Source organism: Harpia harpyja, chromosome 18 (assembly GCF_026419915.1).
Source record: "Harpia harpyja isolate bHarHar1 chromosome 18, bHarHar1 primary haplotype, whole genome shotgun sequence".
Lineage (NCBI taxonomy): Eukaryota > Metazoa > Chordata > Aves > Accipitriformes > Accipitridae > Harpia > Harpia harpyja.
This window is the reverse complement of record NC_068957.1, coordinates 11,100,887-11,113,452: the sequence shown is the minus strand read 5'-3', so window position 1 is coordinate 11,113,452 and position 12,566 is coordinate 11,100,887.

Here is a 12,566-nt window from a genome sequence, read left to right as displayed (position 1 = left end):
AAAGCCACTAGTTTCTCTCTGCCAGTGAAAGATCTCTGTTCTCATACAGAACAGTACAGTATTTAAGTCCCAGACACGCTGTTAAAGATCCTTATTACCCAAGTGAATAAACAGCAACTTGTATGTTCAACACAGTTTAAGAGACAAGAAACGTGGAACATAGATTGCTGTACTTGACACTGCATACTGAGTAATATTGTTCATTTCCGCACTGCTCCCAACATACATTCATCTTCTGCCTGATATGTAATCTATGATTGCTTATTTTACTGTGTCCTCTAGAAAAGGGCTCTGGTATCATCATCATGTTTCACAGGATATAACTGAGAGCAATCAGCACCTAACGATGATGGAGATCTGCAGTTCGCTCTCTTAAAGCAGCAGAACAAATCTTCCAAAATAACAGCTAAACTCTGGTCACACACAACATATCATTGTGTATCCAAATTGCAGGATACTCAATACCCAAGTCGGCGCCATTCCTCCTCTCTCTGCTAACCTGTATTCAAACTGGGCCTTCAGCTCTTGCAACAAATAAACTACAAAGGAACTACAACAACAATCTGCTCTCAAAAAGTGCTTCTACAGTTTAATTTCACTGCAGTGAATTTGATACATGCAATTGGAAAACAGCTTTCAGAAACAACTATTTCCTTTCTCATCCTTGCACTGATGTGCAATATATTTATATTTGTGGTGCTGGAATTTCTTTTTCTCTCAAGCTGATAAAAATTTCATGATAGAATTAAAAAGGACCAAGCTTTAAGCTTAGAATTACACAGTACTTAGTTGCGAAGGAATGTGTACAGAATGACACACTCATTTATGCTTTCTTTCTTTTGGCAGAGGATTCTTCATTTAGATATGCTGCATGAAAAATAGATCTTCTGCTCCTGGTAAAATTAAATGTTACTGATGCATGCATTTTTTCCTGAAGTCTGTTTTTGATAGACATATATTACATTGAATCATTCTGGTTTTTATTAAGCTTTGCACAACTAAATGTTGACAATAGAAGGAACATTTTAGATAAATATTTTTAGCCCAGACTAGATTGTGGGGGCAGAAATGACTCAGTCATTAAAATAATCCAGTTAACCTTGTACAGCTGCTCTAGTCCTTTAAAAATACAGCCTCTGCCTGATCTATTATACTAATTATAAGTGAATAAACCTATGTTTATTATTTAATAAACATGGTCTATTACTTCGTGGTGATTATCGCATGACAATAAGCACTGACTGCACAGAATTCATAGGAAGATAAAAACCACATTTAACCTTGGAGAAGTCCATGATGTTCATTGACCTATTCCTGCAGACAGCCACCATGTTGGGGTAGGCTGCTCTTCCTGCTTTTAACAGCTAGTCAAGCCTGATCTAAATTAAAGAGGTATTTGCAAGGCAGAAGAATTCTTTATTTACAGTAAGGAATGCGAATGCTCTACCAATGCTTTCACCTAAATAGCAACATCAATCCAGAAGAGCCAGATTTAAATAAGTGTATTTAATGGAAACAATATTATTTCTCTGAACCACACATATCTTGAGTTAAACAGCACCTGTTTCCACATATACAGCACCACTAACTGTCCTCACATAAACCAAAATCTGGAAGTAAATTTATAGTTACACATATTTACTAATGCAATGGAAGAGGTACAAGTCAAATAAGAATGAAATAACTGTCCACTGCAGCTGCCAGAAGTCCAGTTGACTCATGTTGTTTAAGCAATTTAGCTTCTGTACAAAAAACTGAATGAGAAAACAGTATGTCTAGCAGCTACCCCTTACTTCCCAGCTTGAATGTACAAGCTTACAATTACAAGGAGGCTCGAATTATAGCAGAAATCTTGAATGGTGCAAATCACAAAATTCTGTGGTCACTAAAATACTTTAAAAGCATTTCTTCCCAACTCTGATACTGAAATATGTGTTCACAATATAAATAACATGTATGCAAAGATGGCAGACTATTTAATAAAAAGGGGAGCAGCCAAATTAATTTTAAAAGATGGGGACAGGGAAATAGATGTCTTTACAGAAGGCTTACAAAGCAAACCGTTTACAGAGAGCTCATGTATTTGCTGCAACAAATAAACAGATTTCTCATGACTGCCAGGTAACGTATTTACAGAGATATGCCAAAATCAGACCCCACCTAACTTACATATTTTACATGGTCTTATGAAATAAGATCTTTAGAACTGAGACCAAAACCTGTAAGATTTTCAAGTGCACTCATTGCTTGTTCTGCCCCCTGAGCCATAAAATTCCTCAGTCTTGTTGTGTTATCACAGAACATGTATATTGTTCCACTCCAATGAGACACTAAGTGGAATCCAGCCCATCACTACCCCCCCCCCCAAAAAAAAAAGAGATGGGCCACAAAATCACTCCAATATTTAGAAATTAATTTGTCTCATTACTATTCACGCATGCAACAAAGCAGTTAAAAAAAAAAAAGAAATTAAAATGTAAAGTGCCAGAGAACAGTAGCCCAAACAGCTTTCACTTTCTGTGACTGGCAATTATAATGCAGACAATCCATGCAAGCACTGCCTTTGGCAGTGTTACAGAGAAACTCTTTAAAAGCATTAAATGGCTTAAGAGACAGGAATCGGCAAAAAGGCAGGAGGCACTAGAAAGCAAGAGTGTGTTCCTCATACCAATACTGTCAGTTCCATCTGAAAAACAACACTGCATGAGCTCACCCACATGACAATTTGCACCTCAGCAAAAGGCAGCATGCATAAATAAGAATAACTATAGTTTATTTGGGCACAGAGGCAATGCATATTTAGCTACCAGCATTTAAAAGTAACTCAATGTTTATTTTGCTCAGATCATCACTTAGCATGTTAAGAACCTTGTTCAAAGCAGTATTTGCAGGGTGAAAAAATAGAGAGTCTTTCTTTGCTGCCTTCCACCTGAGAAGAGCTGTGCCCCATTCATGGCTCTAACCTTCACTATGTATAGAGTACAGGGGCACAATATCTGTCAGACAGTAAATCCAGAACAAGTGCTCATATAAAAGTAGTATTGTGGAAAAACTGCTTGAAACTAGTATCTCTGTTCCTATGCAAGATTTTTTGGGAGTGGGGGTGGTGGGGTTTAACACATTTAAGACTCCCTCCACCCCAGGAAACCACTCTTTTTTTTTTTTTTTTTTTTCCAGCTTCATTGCTTTACAAACATGCTATTTTCTCTATTTATTACTGCTTTTTTCCCATTGGGAATATCATATGAATTCTTTATAAAGAAAATTTATTTTCAGAGGAAAATAGAAAAACTTACAAATTCTTTAAATTTTTAGTTGATTTTTTTACCACCTTTATTTTCCCCCTGTGAAGTTACTAAACAAGAAAGACTGGATTACAAATTTTATTTTGAAAACAAAGACGACGGATATAAAAAAAAAGGTAAAAAAAGAATCACTAAATTACTATTTTAGCAATAAAACTTGAATTTAACTGAATGAGTTTGTAGCTGCTGAGGCCTTAATCACCTACCATACCACAATAATTTGTGGGCAAGAGAAAAGGGACAGTGTAGAAAGACAGTGCAGGCAACCTGCTCTTTGAAGTGATAAGTTGATGGGCTGTGGAGGACAACCAAAGCCATCAATAGGAAGAAAGCGTAGAACTAAAAGTAAGTTAGACAGGACTGGTAGTCCGCTCTTAAAAATTTTAGGAGTATGGAAACAGCCTAAGCTGACACAATTGTCCTCCTTATTGCACATAAAGCACACGTCTCCTAAGAACTACATTCACTTCCCAGCGGGGTCATTATCACTGATTGATAGAAGGAAGCTTTAGTTATGGAAGGCAAATTGTATAGATACATAAAGCAGCGGTAACCATTCAGAGCATTCGGAGCTGGGGATGTGGTTTATTCCATTGTAATAAGGAATCCTAGAAATCTCTTGTAGAATTGATTGCAAAGTTACTTGCAGGACATTGTCTCTGACCCTGCATGAATCATGTGGTGATTCTTTATCAATTAGATAAATCACTCCCTGCTGTTATCTCTTATTATTGTTTTGTAATTCTGCAGTGTAGATGTCAGCTTGCACTGTAAGTATGCTTATTAGGAAAGCCTATAAAAATACTGAGAAGGAGAAAAGAGGTTGAACATTTGAGAGACATAAGTCTATCAATATGAGGCCCTGATAAAAGTAAACTCTAAGATATCTGCAGTCTCTTAACAGACTGTTATTGACTCCATGGCACCTAAGAGCCTATATGAATTTTTTTTAATCATAAAAAATATCTATAATTTTTTTGTAGGGAGAAGTAAGTGGCTTGCTTTAATTGTGCTTGGTGTGGGAGCTGTGAGAATATTTATTCATCTGGCTGGTAGTTGATATAAAATTTTTAAACAGTTACTAAGAGAACTCTAACTTGAGGTAGGTATTAAGTATTTACTTTTGGCAAAGGCAGACATAAACATGTAAAAATACACTAGTAAAATTAAATACTAAAAGTACCAGAAGTCAGAAATAAGTGTTCCAGTAATACATACCCTCAGACAATCAGAGATACTGGAAGCCATTGAAATATGTGGAAGAGGCTGAGAGTGTAAAGTTTAAATAGCAGCAGTGGAAGGTCTGTAATACTTTTTGTTGCCTTGATAATTTTTTTGTTGTTTTTAATTTTTAACATAACCTGCAGATTATACATCATTGTTTTCAGCCAGTCTATCCCATAAGGAAATTCTGTACTGTGACTCCCCCCGCCCTGCAAGTCAGGTAATCTCCATGTCTCAAGGAATGAGCTGCTCAGCTAGTTAGCAAGACTGCTTGGCACTGTATACAGCTAGTTGAAAACTGTCAGCTGAAATTGCTTTTCGGGGGAAAACTAGATTCTTCAAAAAGCAAATTTTGCATGAAATTATTTTCAAAGTTTTTCTGAGTCAGCTCTAACTTGAACACCACCACCTTGAGCTGCCCCCTAATAAGTGGCCAGGGCAAAGACTACAACTTACAGTTTTATAATTCCATTGACCCCTGCTGTATCAGGATATCTAACTTTGTAACCACTATGCTTTTTCCCCACAGGTTATGATTTCTTTCCTGGATATAATGAATGGCAGTAACCAAGTGTGAAGGTTGTTAATACATGGATTACAATAGACAGGTATGACTCTGAAAAAGAAGGTAAAACTTTGGTCAAATGCTATTAGAAGGGTATTTTATATGGTTATGGCTATCTAGACAAACAGATACTGTGAAGGGTCAAAGCATCCTAGATCACAAACATGCTTGGTTCTGTTCATACTTTTATTCATCTCCTTGATATCCTTCTACCCATAAAAATCGAAAAGGCTCTGACTGTCCTGTGGGGACTGAGACACTTGAGTTTTTGCCGAGTCTGTAAAGAGGACACAGGAAAGGTGTGTTCTCTGTACTTCAGCCTGTACTTCCTCACCAGCACCCCAGCAGTCTTGCAGAGCTTTTGAACAACAGAAGCTTCTTCCTCTTCATCACTGAAACCCACACTGTGTGACTAAGTCAAAACACATACTGTTTTTACCTCCCCAGCAGATTTACTTAGAGATAGAATTCACACTCTCTAAATAGTTTTGGATATTGGATTTGTATAGGGATAAGCTCAGACTGGCACATACTGCTGACTGGAAAATTGTGAACAGGATGTGAGAAATCAAAACACATCCTATACTGGCTTACAAGAGATGGACATATCATGACTTCTTTTGCCAAAGACAGCTATGTGTTAAGTAACAACAAATAGGAGACAAACAGGCATCTTGATTCCTCTACATCCTCAGTATTTCACATCAGAATAGAAATGGACCTCTTGCATCATTCCCCATGGTGGTGAAAAGCATTAAACTAGAATTTAACACCTGGTAAAAGGGATGGTCTCCACTGGTTGTTTCATGTGTGCTTAAGCACCAGATCACATTTTTTCACCCCCCAACTACCTTAAACCTGTTATTTGGAGTAAAGCCAAAAGCTTAAATGATCCAAAAAGCCTCCACAGAGATTTTACTAAGGAAGGAAAGAACCATAAATCAAACACAGACATACTTTGTACAAAAGAGTACAGAGGTGCTGAGATCAAACCTATTATCTAAAGCCTATTGTTCCTGACCAATCTTTCCTCCATGACAACTCAAGAATACTATTTCAGAAGTATCCGTACATCAGGAAGTTTTAAGAAATACTGTGTTGCTCATCATTCAAGTATCTTTCTTTTCCTTCAGTTCAAAAATATGAAGAATCAACATGTTTGGATATATATTTCAAAAGACAAGTTCAACTGGCTTTATTTGAAAGCATGCAGAAGACTGATACTTGAAAAAATAAGTGAAATGGCCATCACCTTCTCAGAAGAGACATGACTCAGGTTTTGGTATAGCTAAGTATAAATGCTGTACGTCTGAAAGAAGAAACAACAACTACTACATACTGCTTATTTTTCAGCCTCAGAGCTACTTTTTTAAAAAGGAAAATGGGTCTAAATTTTGCTGCATGCATTTATAAACATTCCAAATCCTAGGGAGAATTAATGTCTTGAAATTCACCAAGCTGGAGCTTGTGCCATCTTCCTCTAAAATGCCAGGAATCAAGAGACATAATTTATCCTCTTCATATGAAAACTTAATAGATTTCTGTTAGCTTGATACCATTATTCATAAAACTTCATAATGCCATCCCAGTCTATACTAAAGTCAGAATTAAGAAAACCCTCAAACTTTCTTGTAGGCAGTTAAGTTAAAAACAACCAGGAAAAAAATTCATTTTAAATGTGAACTTAATGTCTGAAGCAGTTACTTATCTTTTCCTGGATAACTGCTTAATTATATGGATATAAATAGACCCAGATAAATCAAGCTCCAGAATTTAATAAACACAGGAGATATTACTTATCTCAGATTCTTCTAAACCTACACAGAACTGAGTTTTGTTACATTTCTGTTGCACTCAATGCAACCATCAGGGAGGCAGGGGTATGGGAGAGGGACCCTGGTAGAATAGCCTTGGGTCTTCTAGTATTCTTGTCTCAAATTGGTTTTGTCTAATATGAGCTTGATTAATGTCCACTCCCAAAAAGGCTGTCATCTCATATGTTTATATAAACAGATATATTTATAATTCTGACAGATACACATATAAATCTGACTTTTAAAAGAAACTAACCAATTGTACCATCTCACTTCCACAAAAAAAAAAAAGTTTCCTCTGTTCTTACATGGTTCAATATGTCCCTGGGGAGGAAAAAAAAAAAAAAATTCAGAAGGATGCAGTAGAATACACCAGCAAATGAAATTGAAGCAATGACTGTTTCATACGTTGTAAAATCTGTGATTAACCAGAGTGCTTGTATGAAACAATTTGAGCTATTTCAGTCTTCAGATATTTTGATATCACAAAACTGTCTCTAAGGGAATGACAGATCCAACCTATAAGATACTGAAGACCACGGTCAACGCTATGGGTGATGATGCAAGGCAACTAGACCCTTATAGGTAATTTTGCTCCAGTTAACACTGTGTGGTATCAGGGCTTATCTGGCAAATTAGTCAATGAAAGGAAGTCAGAGCCCATACTGAATCCAAGATAACCAGAACTGGAGCCAGCCCCTCCCCCTGAGTTATTGCATCCTGGCAATGTACCATGGAGAGGCTTGTATGCTAGCATCATGTTGTGTTTGTTCTGTGGATAAGACTTGTTTTAAAAGGTACAACCCAAACCCTTAATTCATGCTGAGAATTCATAGAGAAAAGAAAATAGAAAGAAAAAGAAAGGCTATTAGATTTCTTTCAAATCTTTGAACTAATCATCAACAGAAACAGAATTTTTTACATTATTGTAAGATAAGAACACAATTAATTCTGCATCCACAGAAGTTAGGAAGATGTTAATACTCAGAAGCAACTGAATCCCAAATATCTTTGATCAGCTATGCCTGTTTCAGTAAACATTTCTAGATGGGGAAACAGGTAAAATGCTAGAGCAAAAAACAAAGAAAGAATAACGTATGAGTCTGACCTGAAATGTGTATTACGAAAAAATGCAATAAGGTTGCCACCTTTTCTAAAATATTTCAGGAGGGCATTGGATGAGCAGCGGTATTTTTTAAAATAAACATGCTGGCTGATCACTCCACACTGCATACAGATAATCCTCCCTTGCAAGGTACATTGCAAACTATGCAGAAACTGGATAACAAAAGCCCTGAAATAAGAAATTAGGTGTCTTTAAAATGGATTACCACCCAGTCACTGTTTTGGTTTGTATTTCAGACATCTATTTTATTCAGCTACAATCCCATCCTGAAGGACATGCAGGCCATCAGAAGCTGTGGGCAGCTCACTGTTCAGTGACACTGGTACCCCATACCTCCAGATATTCACAGTACTGATTACACACCTATAAAAATCTAGACTTTATTTCAGTCTTGGTTTCTTTTGACTTCAGGAAATGATGCGGCAATATACATGACATGAATTCGCAGGCTGACTGTAATACTACTTGAGGATATAAGTAACTATTATGAGCCTGTGCAAAATATGAAACCATCATTTACCCAAGTTTCAAAGCACTGTTCTTGGTATTGACTGATAACAAATCACAGAAGTAGCAAAGTGGTCTCCAAGAGGGAAGCAGACACTAGAGAAGCACATGACATACTTCTATATCACAGAATTCAAATACTTTACACATTCATAATGCAGACACATACAATATGGCATGGCTTTACTCTTCAGCATAAAAGCAGAAATACTGTCACAGCAAGTTTTGGTGTTAGGCCTACAGAGATTCTCTGACTCAATATGCATCTTAAATATGGTTCCTAGTTTAAAATAATACATACATAATATTTATCTTTTATTGGCAAAACAGAAATAGATAAACTTTGTAATCATAAACTACATGGGGACTACATGTTCAGTCTATCAGACAAGACCCTTATTAAATTGTCATTTTAAACTAATTGATATACCACATTATATTCAGTATACTTGAGAAGAACATATTAATAACCTTAATCACAGTTAAGCTCAGTTCTGTTTAGGAATAAAATTACACTTAGCACCTTAGGATCAAAGCTAAGTTAAAGAAGTCAGACTTAAGTTGAAATATCATCTCTTGATATTCCATTTGTAAAATAATGCTTTATTCTTTCTCTTGTAAATTCTTCTCAAAAGGTAAGTTACTAACAAAGGAATTGGTATTGAAAACAAGAAAACCCTGTAAAATGTATTGGTTCACAAAATATTGAAAGTTTGTAAAAATACAGGTATTTCCTAAAAACCCCCAAACCCACAAGCGAATCCTTACTCCTTGAAACAAAAAGGTTGTTTTTGGAAAAACCTTGGAAAATAATTAGAATTTGTTCTCAGCTAAAATATAATTAACCCCCTTCAGCACAGGTTTATGGAAGTAACTGTTGCTGAACATACCCATTTTCTTTCCTGGACATGTTTACAGGTATAATCAATATTATATCACATTTAGATTAAACAAATTGCATCAAGTGGGATAAATCCAGGTAAGAAAAACTAGCTGAGTAGCACACATCAAAATTGTTACTGAAGAATCATGAATAAGAAGGTTTATTTCTATTTGAAACTATTGTTCCAAATAATTTAACAATATTTAACTGCAAAAACCAAATCTAAATTCCACCTACAACCTTTAGAAAATACTATTTTCTAACAAGACTTTTCTACAACACTTTAAATCAATTTAAACAGTAACTTTTAGAGAAAACCCCTTCCAAATTAGAACGAAAATTTTGCAATCCCAAAAGTAAAACCAGAATTAAGTTTAAATCCATTAAGTCCTGGGTGTATAATTTAAGGTGGGATCAGCCTTTCTCAGGCAAATGATGGTTCATAAGATAGATATTTGCTAGACTGGCATCCTGCCAGAGCCATTACCAAAGAGCAAGCAGGTTAAACCAAAGCCACAATTTTGAAGAGCTGGAATATTTTGATACAATGAAAGGTTTTTCCTAGCTTGTCCATTTCTAATCTATAAGCTTCAACTACGTCTGACATTTTTTATATACCAAAAATTTTATTATAGAAGGTTTTTCTTCAGAAATACTGAGCACAAAATTGTGAAACTGTAATATACGCCAGCTGTTAGTAACCTTTACAAGAAGCAAAGAGAAACAGCAGGACTTTTAGCAACACCCAATTAAGCTCCTTATGTTTCTTACACTGCCAACTATCCACTCTCTGCTTCTTCCTTTGCGAGCATTAGCAGATATGAGTAATAAAATGGAGATGTCTCTGGCACATAAAGTCCTACGGGCCTGATTACACAGAAATAAAATGTGAGAGCTTTAACTTAAATGGGAATAAAGCAGAACCCACAGTCTGTACCCAGACTATAAGCCTGTTTTCCCAAGTGAGCCTGAAGTCAGTTTCTTTGCATTCAGACTCCAGATTCCTTTAAGAATTTGGCACTCTGCATCCCTGTGTTTCTGTACTGATGTATCATACACCATAAAATGAGTATCATAGAGTACTACTATTAGAAAGCCCATTTGATGAGCATGGGGAAGTAGAAAGGCCAAATAATTCTGTTGAAAAGAGATGAAAAATTAGCAATTGCACTCTACAACACAAAATTTATATTGCATAAATGTGATGCTAGAAAGAGGTGTTTAAAATCTTCATAATAAAACAGCATATGAATTCACATGCATAAAGTGTCAATGCTGTATAACATGTTTGAAATGAGCAGTTACATGTCACGTCCCAATTTCTCAGGACGACGACTCAGGTTTGCTGATTGCCAGGTCAGGATTAAGGTGAAATGACACCAGGGATCCTTTAACTCACAAAACTCAACTTTTTTTCACTCACAACAAGAACTGGCATGCTCACAACAAAAATTAGCATGAAAATATGTCAGTAAACCGTGTAACATGTGCTAACCATACGTCACCAAACAGATACTACAGGCCTAGCTTACTTGGGGATCAGTTCAGGGAAGACAATAAGGAGAGCCCTCCCGTTGGGTCACGAGGTTCAGAGCAGACCCCCTTGCTTTCTGGGCTCCTTCTCAGAGAAGGGCCCAGGGGCGGCTGGATCCACTCCTAGTCCCAGACTTGGACAACAGTTTATGTCTAAAGGGATAAAGTGTAGGGATTACGGAAAAAAAAAAAGACAGAGAGAGAAAAGAGAAAGATGTCACCAGCCCTGGGTCCACCGTTGGTCCAGTCAGCCGAGGGGTCCAGTTCCGGAGGGCACGCGCACATGTGGGGCTGCAGTTTGTGTCCTTCTATCATCCGTCCCCTCCTTCAGGCAGGCACTGGGACTCATTAGGCTAATTAGGTGTCACATGCGGTTTGTGCTTCCAGAACCTTCGGGAAATGGGTCGGTGGGCTTGGGGGTCATTTGGGGAGTAACTTCTCCCTCCCTGCAGGTACAACCATTCTTTGACCTTTGGCCATATATGGTGAGCTGCCCGGCTCAGCCTATCAGAACACAGAACCGCGCACCCTGGGCCCGCCCTCCCCGCCCTGTTGCTAACGGACTTTTGTTGCTAGGCAGGTTCCTTGTCATGCAGAGCGCGCCATTAAGCAGAACTTGCCCCACCACAATGTTTGAGGCATTAACTCCTTCCATCTCTGACATTACTTATAACGAATGCACTAATTGTTCCTGATATAATAGTAACAAAAGCCAAAATCCAAACTTGAGAAAGGTTTAATGCTGTAACATTTGGCCCACTCAATTTCATTTTAGAGATAGTTGGAAAAGACAGCCCAGAGCTACCCATCACCCTTACTCGTCTTGGCACATAACAGCAAGTGCAAATCTGATTTCAGAGTGCTAAAGAGCCAGATTTTACTTATACATTAGTCAAATGAGATTGGTTTCCTCCACTGTTTTTACCCTTTTAAATGAGAAAAGGATTACACCTAGAGAATAAATAGCGTTATAATAACAACTCAAACATTGAAATGCCGCAAAGACTCATAATTTCAGGTGGTAATTGTAGAGAGTTGCTTAGTTCAAGGACATCTCACTAGAAATAGACCAAATTCTGTCATCCGTTATATCTCTCAATACTACTGGCAACTGAAAGCTTGATTTAGCAGAAAGTTAGAGGTAAGCAAAGTCTATCACTTGAAGCTGCCTTTTCAAAATCAAATCTGAAGTGGGAAATATCTTTCATATTTTGATTTACATTTAATATACTTAGTATCTTTATTAATTTTATCTAAAATTTTATCATCAAAATGCACATTTTATTCACTGCTGCACCTATTTTCACTGTTTTTGAATTATTTTATGTTGAAGAGTTTTTAATATTTACTCTTCTGAAACATGGCAAATGCAGTAGAACCTCCATAAATTATTTACATTTTTAAATACTAAAAGCTTATTAACATTTGCCTGGAAGAGTACATTTGTGTTTTGCTCTGAAGATGAAAATGTAAAATTAACATCTTCTGGCCTGATTCTTTTCTCACTCTGTCAAGTGTTATTCTCAGTTAGAACAGTGCAAATGAGATAAATCAAGCCCGGGACACAAAGACCTCCAAGAATAATCCCCTTAACACCTTCAGAGCTCTC